Source organism: Solanum pennellii, chromosome 6 (genome assembly GCF_001406875.1).
Source record: "Solanum pennellii chromosome 6, SPENNV200".
Lineage (NCBI taxonomy): Eukaryota > Viridiplantae > Streptophyta > Magnoliopsida > Solanales > Solanaceae > Solanum > Solanum pennellii.
Window position 1 is genome coordinate 9,266,128 of NC_028642.1, and position 11,083 is coordinate 9,277,210.

Here is an 11,083-nt window from a genome sequence, read left to right on the forward strand (position 1 = left end):
CAAACGGTATTTGCTGTATCTTAAAAGGTTGAGAGTGTAACTGAAGTGCAAATTGAAAAGAGACTAGGTGTCGAGGCACTAGCAACAGCCATTATGAATTTTGACAGTGATGGTATTGAAGAGTTTGATTCTTTGGTGGCTATACTTGAACAAATCGAGTATCGGTCAAAGCCGATGAAAATATAGTTGGATATGAAGCATCGCGAGTCTCCACCCGCGAAACCATTTATTGAGGAGGCCCTAAAATTTGAACTTAAGAATCTCCTACCTCATCCGCGGTATGTGTTTTTTTGTAGGGATGACACTTGCGAGTAATAATTGCAGCACATTTGAATGGAGAGTAAGTAGAGTGCTTAGTGGGGGTGCTTAAAAGGTTCAAGCGAGTCATTGGTTGGACTATTGCAGATATTATTGGATATATCCCGGTATTTTCCCCACAATATCCAACTCATGCCGGATCATAGACCGACTATTGAGCACCAAAGAAGATTAAATCCACCTATGCAAGAAGTAGTGAAAAAGGAGATCATCAAGTGGTTGGATGCTGGAGTCATTTATCCTGTAGAAGACAATAGTTGGTATGTCATGTTCAGTGTGTGCCTAAAAAGGGCGGGTGGTACCTAATAAGAGGAACGATCTTGTTTCAATGCGGTCAGTCGGACTACCGAAGTTAAATGCTGACTGAGAAGGACCATTTCCCCATGACCTTCATGGATCAAATGTTAGACAAACTTACAGGCAAGGGTTGTTATTGCTTTCTTCATGGATATTCGGTCTACAATTAGATCTCTATCGCTCAGTAAGATCAAGAAAAAACCACCTTCACTTGTCCATATGGGACTTTTGCATTCAAAAGGATGCCGTTTGGGTTATGTAATGCACTGTCGATTTCCCATCATTATATCATGTCGATATTCTCTAATATGGTGGAGGACACTATTGAGGTGTTCATGGATGATTTTTATGTAGTAGGAGACTCCTTTGATCTGCGTTTGAGTAAATTGGCTGAGGTGCTCAAGAGGTGTGAAGATTGTAATTTGGTGCTAAACTGGGAGAAATGTCACTTTATTATGAAAGAAGGCATAGTTTTTGGCCATCGCATCTCTGAAAAGGGGATAGAGGTTTAACGAGCCAAAGTAGCAGTCATAGAGAAACTTCTTCCTCCTATCTCTGTCAAGGGTGTGAGAAGTTTTCTTGGGCATGTCGGGTTTTATTGGAGGTTTATTAAGGATTTTTAGAAGATTGCACATCCTTTATGCAATTTTCTCGAGAAGGAATGTAAGTTCTATTTTGATGAATCCTGTCTTAAAGCAATCAGAGAGTTGAAAGATAAATTGGTCTCCGCGCCAATTATTATTTCACCGGATTGGAGTGATCCATTTGAGGTGATGTGTGATGATAGTGGGGTTGCACTTGGTGGTGGTATTGGGACAAAGAATGGACAAAATCCTTCGCTCCATCTACTATGCCAATAAATCCCTAAATGAAGCCCAAAAGAACTATACGAGAACTGAACAGGAACTTCTTGCGGTGGTGTTTACATTTGAGAAATTTCACTCCTATTTGCTTGGTAGAAGGGTCATTGTGCATACATATCATTCTACTTTGGGATACTTGATAGCGAAGACGGATGCAAAGACAAGGTTCATCAGATGGGTACTGTTGCTTCAAGAGTTTTATTTAAAGGTAAAAGATAGGAAGGGGACTGATAAACAAGTTGCAACCACTTGTCTAGATTGGAGGATGAAGCTATGCGTAAATCGGGAGAAAAGGCTAAAATTAATGATGCCTTCCCAGATGAACATATATTGGCCGCGTCTCAGGATTTGATCCCATGGTTCGCCGACTTCGCGAACTATTTTGCAAGTGATATAGTACCGTCAGACTTGACCTTCCACTAGAGGAAAAAGTTCATGCATGATGTGAAAAAATTCTTTTGGTATGAGCCTTACTTATATCGTAGTTGTGCCGATGGGATAATTTGTCATTGTATACCTTAGGTTAAGATGTTGAGCGTTTTGGAGGCGTGTCATTCCTCCCTTGTGGGTGGGCACAATAGTGGTATTCGGACCGCCCATAAGATCTTGCAGTGTGGGTATTATTGTCCAACCATTCCCCAAGATGCTCATGGCTTCGCCAAATCCTATATCGGTGCCAACAAGATGGAGAAATTTAAAAGCGGCAAAAACTTTCATTGAATCCCATTTTGGTGATTGAGATATTTAATGTATGGGGAATTGACTTTATGGACCAATTTGTGAGTTTTCATGGGATGAAATACATACTTGTGGCGGTTGACTATGTGTCAAAATGGGTGGAAGCAATTGCTTTCCCCAACAATGAAGGGAAAAGTATCACTGTATTTCTTAAGAAGAATATTTTCTTTAGATTTAGTACACGTAGGGCCATTATTAGTGATGGTGGCTCTCATTTCCATAATAAATTGTTCAAAGGTCTATTGTAGAAACATGGTGTTCTCCATAGTGTGGCTACTCCTTACAACCCACAGACTAGTGGGCAAGTTGAGGTGTCCAATCACGAGATTAAGCAAATTCTGACAAAAAGTGTGAATGCTAATAGAACGGATTGTTCACGGAGGATTGATAATTCTATTTGGGCCTATCGCACTGCATACAAGACTCCTATAGGTATGTATCCATACCAACTAGTATATGGGAAGGCTTGTCACTTGCTGGTCGAGCTAGAGTACAAGGCGATTTTGGCAATGAAGAGACTGAAGTTGGATTGGACTGAAGCAGCAGAACAAAGACTAAATGGTTTGAATGAGCTTGATGAGTTTTTCCTAAAATCCTATGTAAGTTCATCCATCTACAAGGAGAATATGAAGAAGTACCACGACAAAAGAATCGCAAAGCAAGAATTTGCAGTTGGTGAATTGGTGCTTCCGTTCAACTCTAGGATGCACTTGTTTCCGAGAAAACTCAAGTCCAAATGGATTGGGCCATTCCTCATTACTAAAGTGTTTCGCACGGAGAGGTTGAGCTAGAAAACAAGGAAGGCGCAAGGTTCAAAGTCAACAGACAAAAGATAAAGACCTATTTGGGGCATGCGGAAAGGGTTCATGAAGTAGTTGAGGCCTATCATCTTAATGAAGTCTGAGTAATCAAGAGGACTGCGTCGTGCCGCGACTTTAAATCAATCGATTCTTGGGAGGAAACCTAAGGTGTACTTTCTATCAAACTATAGGTTTTGTTTTCCTTGTAGAATTAGTCGTAGTCTTGTTTATTTGTTCCTGTTATTTGATCTTTGCTTCTGAGATAGTGTTGGCTACAGATCATTATAGGGTCCTTGTCTTAAGAGTGTCTAGAAAAACACAAAAATAATGGCCTAATTGGTTGTACATGTGCAGGGAGCAAAAGCACAATATGCAGAAAATGGTGTGTGCAGAGGTCTACGGACCCCATCGATGGCCCGTCGACTCATCAACGGACCGTTGATGGTGTCCATCGATCCCAGGTATGTTTCAAATTTTATCTAAGACTTAAAGTGATCGGTGATCCCAATCGACGGACCGTAGGTTGACCTACAGACCGTCAACAGGGGTTTTGTAGTCCAAATTTGCTAGTTATCCGACCCGACCCGACCGGTAATTTTAAAAGACATACCCTTTAAAATGCATTCCCTCTTTCCATTCTCTTTAGAATTCCCTTCATTAACTATTTCAACCTGTCATTTCCCCCATATTTCACTTCCATAATAAACTTCCCATCTTTCAAACTTGTCCCGTCACTTTTTCAATTTTCAAAACGCACTCTCCCCGAAATTCTCTATTTCTTCATTCTTCTTAGGATGGTGATTGAGTTTGAGCACGTAGGCTACTTCTTGAAAGTTCACAAGTGCACACAATCACACAAGTGCTAATAAAGGTATTTCAATTTCCCTTAAAACTTTGAATTCTCATTCATACTTAAATACAAAATCTGAAAGTGGGTCTTGACCTTGGGACTACATTAGGTGAATTTGCATGCAAAAAGTTGTGTAATTACATCCGTCGGAATAATTGAATGTGGTTGTGTTGCATATTAGTTTGTCTAAAATGTGTGTGTCTCCGTATGTCTGAAAGTTTCGACTTAGGGTTCCTTATTTTGACTGAATTGGGGTACTAATTGTATTAAATTGGAACTCTAGGAATGACGAACTCGTATTTACTATGTTGACAATGCATGTTTAAACTTAATTGTGTATGAAAGGGTCTCAAAAGTAAATAGTAGGAGACCCCATCTACGGGCTGTCGCTTGATCAACAGGATGTTGATGGGGTCCATCCATTGAAACACCTAGAATACCAAGTTCAAAATGACGGAAGTAGACTATGGTCTGTATATTGATCGACAAACCATTCTGCATGTCTGTCGATTGATCGGCGGACCATTCTAAATGTCTATCGTTTCGTTAAGAGAACCTGATTTCACCTAATTCTGACATAATTCTAAGTATCAGATGATGGATGAGATTGACGGACCGTTAATTGATCGACGGTCCATCCATAGTGTCTGTTGACCTGACTCTGCAGCAGAAATTTGCTTTTTTGATTTACAAGTTTACTTTGTTCTGTTGTGTATCGAGTGTGTTGTGGTTCTGCTATGATACTATCAATTAATTCACAGGTACATATGTCTCCTAAGAAGGACATTGGCTATGCTAGGAGGGGAAAATCCAAGTTTGTTCCCCGTCTTGTTGGTTGATCGACGAAGACTCGGATAACGAGCGAGATCCAATCTACGACCCTCTAGGTTCCACAACACCGACTCCAGCAACACGAGTCACTAGGGGAACCCCCCGGAAGGTGACTCCCGTCATGATAACTGCCTACCAGTCTGATGGGGAGCGTACACTGACCGGTTCACCAAGCGAGGCTGCTTCCAGTTCTGAAGAAGGTTCAGCATCCGTCTCTGAGTTTGCTTCCATTTCAGGGTCAACCCAATCTTCTGGTCAAATGCAGTTACTGCTTTCGGTTCCACCTCTCAGCGAGTAACTAGGTTAGAGTACCAAGACCACCAAACCTCGTCTGATGAGGCTACCAGCTTAGAGAGCTACACCCGCACCCCGATCAGATGACCCCACTCCTGTTGTCGATGAACCTAACCGAAGGTGCATCGAGGTTCAATACCAGGTGTATAGGGATGCAAAGATGTTGAATTAAAAGGGGTGATACCTTGATGGTTATGGTGGAGCTCGAGTCCTAACGGGGAGTTGGCCCACAATCCTCGAGGTGCATAGACTGTTCAATTTGCACCCAATTGGATGGCTCGGGATTCAGACACTTATAGTGAGGAGATCATCAGGGATTTCTATGCCTCATATGTGTCTACTCTCTGAGTCTCTATAGACAGGCGGTCAAGACCTACAAAACAGGACACTCTCAGCTACACACTAGTCCGGGGCTGCCAAGTTGATATACCCGAGTCTTCCATATATCGTTTCCTCTACGGCCTTACCACTGGGTTACATTGGACCCAAAATACTTCAGAGTTTGACTATAGGTGGGATATGGTAAAGAGTGGTGAGTTTTAGATAAATATGGAGAAGCGTGAGGCAGTGAAGAAATGGCAGGCTCAATATTTGGCGACCGATGGCGAGTGGCAGATTGGGTGATAGATCCCCGAGGGCTGATCAAGAAGGCTACCCTCACTTTGGTGGCTAAGTTTTCCTAGCTACAGGTCCATCACCAATTATCTCCTACAAATATTGATAATGTACTTACATGGGATAGGGTGGTGATGGTGGCCTCACAAGTAGTGTGGCTGGAGATAAGCTTTGCTGGGCTATTGTAGTGGTAATTCATGAGAGGGACTTTTAGACCTCCACCACTTACCCTTTTCCATGTCTTATCTTCTAGCTGTGCAGGGACGCAGGAGTGCCAATTTGGCATTGTGATACACTAGGTCACCTAGTGGGGAATTTGAATATGGGCCTCATCAAGGATGAGGCTAATGTAGTAGCACCATGCAGAGGTCCCAGGATTGAGGTGCCTCCATTGAGCGAGAATTTGGCAGACACAGTGGAGCTAGCCCAAAGGGCTAACCCGATCGCACTAGAGTCTGTTGACCCCACTCCAGCATCATCTTCACATGCAACCAACAGAGCCCCCAACTCGTTGAGATCTATGCCACCATTTGGGGCGTTGGTCCTTCTAGCCCAGATTCAGAGTTAGAGGCACAGATGGCCACTCTTCTCCACCATATACAACCTTGGATGTAGAAATCCATTGCTGAGGCAGAGGACCACATAGAGAAGCGGGTGGACAAGCAGGCCAAGCAGCAGATTTAGGCGGTCCCCAAATACCTTTACGCCATTGAGCTACAGTTCTATCACGACCAAACCCCACTGCTGACCTCAATGCTATTCAGGCTGAGCTTGCTAGCTTGCGAGCTGATGTGGATGCCATCTTGGAGATGAGAGAGAATGATCCAGAGCGTGCTCCTGCTGAGCTAGCAGAGGACACAGTGCTAGAGCCCTTGTTCAAGGCCCCTGTTGAGCCACCATCTGAGCCGCGCGCGCATACCAAGAGGCACCACTCCAGCCATACCACTAATGCCGGTGATGAGGCCCTTGCAAAATATAAAGAGAGAAGACAGAGCTTGAGCGGGCTAGGAAGTCCTCGTTGGATGATGAGATAGTCAAAGGAGAGCCAAGGAGATGGCTGCTGGGGTATCCAGTTCGGTACCCGCGAGTGGTCAAAAGAGTACTACTGATGGTGCGGAGGTTTAAGTGGACACTACTGAGAGTGGACCAGTTGATGATATAGTGGGTTCTGGGATATCGTACCCTCCCACATGTTGATAGTTCTTCGGCACTATGCACCACAGGTTTGCTTTACCTACCACCCTATTACTTTGTTTTTCTTGTATTGGGGACAATTACAAGTTTTTTTGTTGGGGGTGGGGTAAATGGAAAGTGAGTGGTAGGGTGAAGTATGAGTAACCCAACTCACAATCCTCTTTTTCGGGTTTTCTTGCCTGTGTTCTTTTTCCCCAAGAGACTGCTTAATTTTCTGTTGAACTGGAATGTCGTAGTTTGTACAAGTATAGAAGCATGAAAAATGATGCATGATGGCTAATAAAAGTGATACCCCATCCTGGATAGTGCTTGCATGTATAGGCAAAGATATGTTGATTTGTTGGATATAAGCATCACATAAATAGGCACCCATTCCATGACCTTCAACAAAAACTTGAACTGGAAACTATGATAATCTGATAGTGTAATGATGTGCTACGAGTGTGTGAGGAAATTTTTAGTGTTGAAGTAGTTGGAGGTAGCTATAACTTGCCCGGTTAGTCTTGCGAATTAAATTTGTATAAGAAGCTAGGAAGTGATCATTGGCCCTTGTTCGAAATAGACAATATCTAGCCTAAATGAAGTGAAAGAAATTAATGTATGTTCCCTTTTGATCCAAATATGTTGAGCCTGTAATAGACAAAATTTTTTTGATACCAACTCACCTTCCCAGGGTCTAATGTTTTGGCCCCAGTCCCTCCTTGGACATGTGCACCTTGACTTAGGTCAAATGCCTAAGTTGAGGGTGGTTAAAGTAGTAAGTGACCTCGTCTTGGACTTGAACCAACTTCGGATATTGTGCATCTCAACTCATGGAAAATTCATGAGTTGAGGGTGGCTATTATGAGTGAGGACCCAAAAATGGGTATGAAAAGAGTTGGATGTTGAAAAAAAATCTTAAGTGAGTGAACGACTGACTTGTTAAAATTATCAATTGATATAAAAAGAAAAAAATTAAAAGGGAAAATAGTTTTAAGAGAAAAAGATGCAAAAGAAGTAAAAGTCACATCCAAAAAGGGAACAAGGCAAAGAAGATAATAGAAGAGAAATAATGGGGGTCAAAGACAGTGAAAAGAGGTAGAAAGCTTAGCAGAAATGTCAAGGAGGGCAAAAAGTCACTAAAAATGTACCAAAATGTACCACACCTGACCCTGAGCCTGCGTTACAAGCCAAGAAAGTCCTACCGTGATCCTAGAATCTAGTGTGGTGAGCCTATGTAGTGAAATAAGGGCAAGCCTATGGCGAAGAGTACTAACTGTATTTGAACTTGTTCATGAGCGCGAATGTTGAAGCAAAGATCCTTGTAGCCAAAATTCATAATCACTGGGTGAAAAATGAGAATCTGTTTTGAAGTGAGGGCAATAGTTGCGGTATCGAAAAGTAGGTACCTTGGTGAGAGGCAAAACAGTAGGAGTTTCTGTTGCAAGGTGAGTTCGTTTCAGGACGTGATCCGCATGAATTAGCTTGTTGATCCTAAGAGCGTAAGCCTGCACTAAATCAAATAAATAGTCAAGATTGATAGTCATGTAATTGCTAGAGCTTAAAAGAGTATACTTTTGTACAAATGTTTTTTGAGTCATAGTGCGTCACTTGAGGAAAAACAATGAATTTAATTTAAGGGTGTTGATGTATGGTGGTTTCACGGTATTTTCAATGCATTTTACTTAAGAGTTCTATGTGTCTAGAGCATTTTTCTAGTAGCTTTAATAATTTTTGTGTGGTGTTTTGCAGGAAAGATGTCCATGTTGAAAGCACAGAAGGTAGCTGAAAAATTGCAGAAGATGCCTACGAAGTCCATCGACGGTCCGTCGTTTGATCGACGGACCATAGTTGGTGGCCGTCGATGAGCAGTTCAGGATTTGGAAGAATATCAGGGAAATCTGATCAAGTGTGGAACCACGAGAGCAATCGACTGTCCATCGATTGATCGACGGACCGTACTGGTGAATCTTCGATTGGTTCAGAGAAGGTTCCAGTACCTGACTTTTCAAGATTTTAAATATGGAGTGATGGAGGAGCATCGACGGACCGTAGATGGATCGACAAACTATACTAATGGTTGGTCGTTTGATTCAGAGAAGGTGCTATCCGATGGAGAAAAATATTTCTATGTCCTGACTGACGGAGGCAGTCCGGACTGTCGATTGATCGACGGTCCGTCAGTGGAGCAGTCTATTGAAGTCGCGTACCTGGATAATATTTACCTTATTTGAGTTTCTTTTTTTAGTACTATGTTTTCTATACTTCGGATATTAAAACCTCATTTTTGGGGTTAGCTACTATTATTTTTGTTCTATTTTATGTATTGGAGATTGGGGGTTGCAAACTTTTGCAATTTATCAATTTCCGGATTTGGTTTGAACGATTTTCTTGCAATTCCAAGTTGAATTTATGAGTTTCTTCTTATTGTAAGTTCATGATTTATTCATTCAAAACTATGAATTGTGATCTTGATTGTATGGGTAACCTAATCCACAACTAGGGTTGAGGAAACCATGAGTAATTAATGAAGTAATCCTAGTAATTAAGCAATTATCAAATAGTGTATTTGCATGCACTGATTATTCTTTTGCTTAGAAGTATTTTTAACGAGTGCACACATTAGAACTCACCTTGCTGCTACTTGCCGGACCAAGCAGGTAGGAATAAGAAAAGAATTATCAACATAGATTTAGTGTGACACTATCGAATAGGCTAGTGTCGATTGGTGTGAAGTAATAACTAAGTCATAGATCAATTATGATGTCTAATATGAGGTAAAGGTAAGGGTCAATAACTTATACACACGTTGCCGGACCAAGGTGCGGGTTAAAATTCTCTAAAGGTCGGACCAATGATTTAGAGATACCTAACTTGCCACTTTGCATGTAAAACACTAGGAATGAATTTCTATTGCTAGGAATACGAAATTATGAACCTGTGGGGAACACATATACCTAGTTATTCTCACAACTTGATAAAAACTCAAAATCTACTTTAGTTTACTTGTTAGCTCACACTATTTAAGGAACTTGTTTCACAAAACCCTCCCTTTATTCAATTGTTTTCTGAAAGACATTGACTAAACGAACATAACTGTGAATTAAAGTTGAGTCTAAACCATTTTCATCGTGGGATCGACCCCAACCTTCTAGTTGGTTTCTATACTTTATTACGACTGCTTATACTTCTTTAGGAAGGGGTAATTTGAGTGTATCAGTACGCACGATAAGGAATGAAAGAAGAAAGTTTCCTAAAGTCCTATAGCCTCTCGAAGATAAGTATTAGACGTCTCCACACCAATCTGCAAGACTCTACTAGACTCAACTCTTGTACTCGTGAAAGCGGTGAACCTAGGGCTCTGATATAAATTTGTCACGACCTTAAATCACAAGCCGTGATGACACCTATGTTCCCAACCGATAGGTTAGCCAATCTAATACTTTTACCAATTCAATTCAATAATTAAAGTAGAAAGATAAGCGAAAATATAATATCCAATCACTAAGTAATTTGCATGAAACACAGAAAACCTAAATTACCTTCCAAGATTTAGTGTCATAAGTACAAGAGCTTCTATTATATGATACAAGTCCAGACTAATATGAAAATATAAACATAATAAATATCCTATCAAAACACCAAAACAACCTAATAAAGGGAGGTAGATGAAGGTGTGGGCCGAAGAATATCCAAGCAACGCACCACAACTCCAAGATAATCTAACTCATATAAAAATCTCCAAAAACATGTCTGAATTTGAAATACAATATGCACCACAAAAGAGTGTAGCAAGTGTAGTATGAGTACAAAACCACGTGTACCCAGTATATCTCATAGATTGACAATGAAGAAGTAGTGAGGAGAGTATATACGAAAATAATCTCTTAATTTTTCAAGTTCATACCGTATTTATCAACCAATATTTCATCAATAGGGATAATCAAGTGTTTCATATTTCCCAAACACCAATAGAAGACATAATCAAGCAAGAATTAAGGATGTCGTGAGATGCAATGCAATGCAACACTATGAAATGATATGTCTGAAATGCCACTACTCTTTTAACCATATATACATGATACTCCTCGAAAATACATCGAGAGTTCATGACCCATGGGAACTCACGAGGTCCATATTCTGACACGAACGATCTCCACATGTCTGTGCAGACGTTCTCAACGCACTATCATAAAATTAAATAATCTCCAGCATGAAGAATCTCCACGTGCCCAAGTTATTATCATAACCAATCCCTCGCACGGACGATCATAGACGAGATCCATGTGTTAGATCTTTACTCA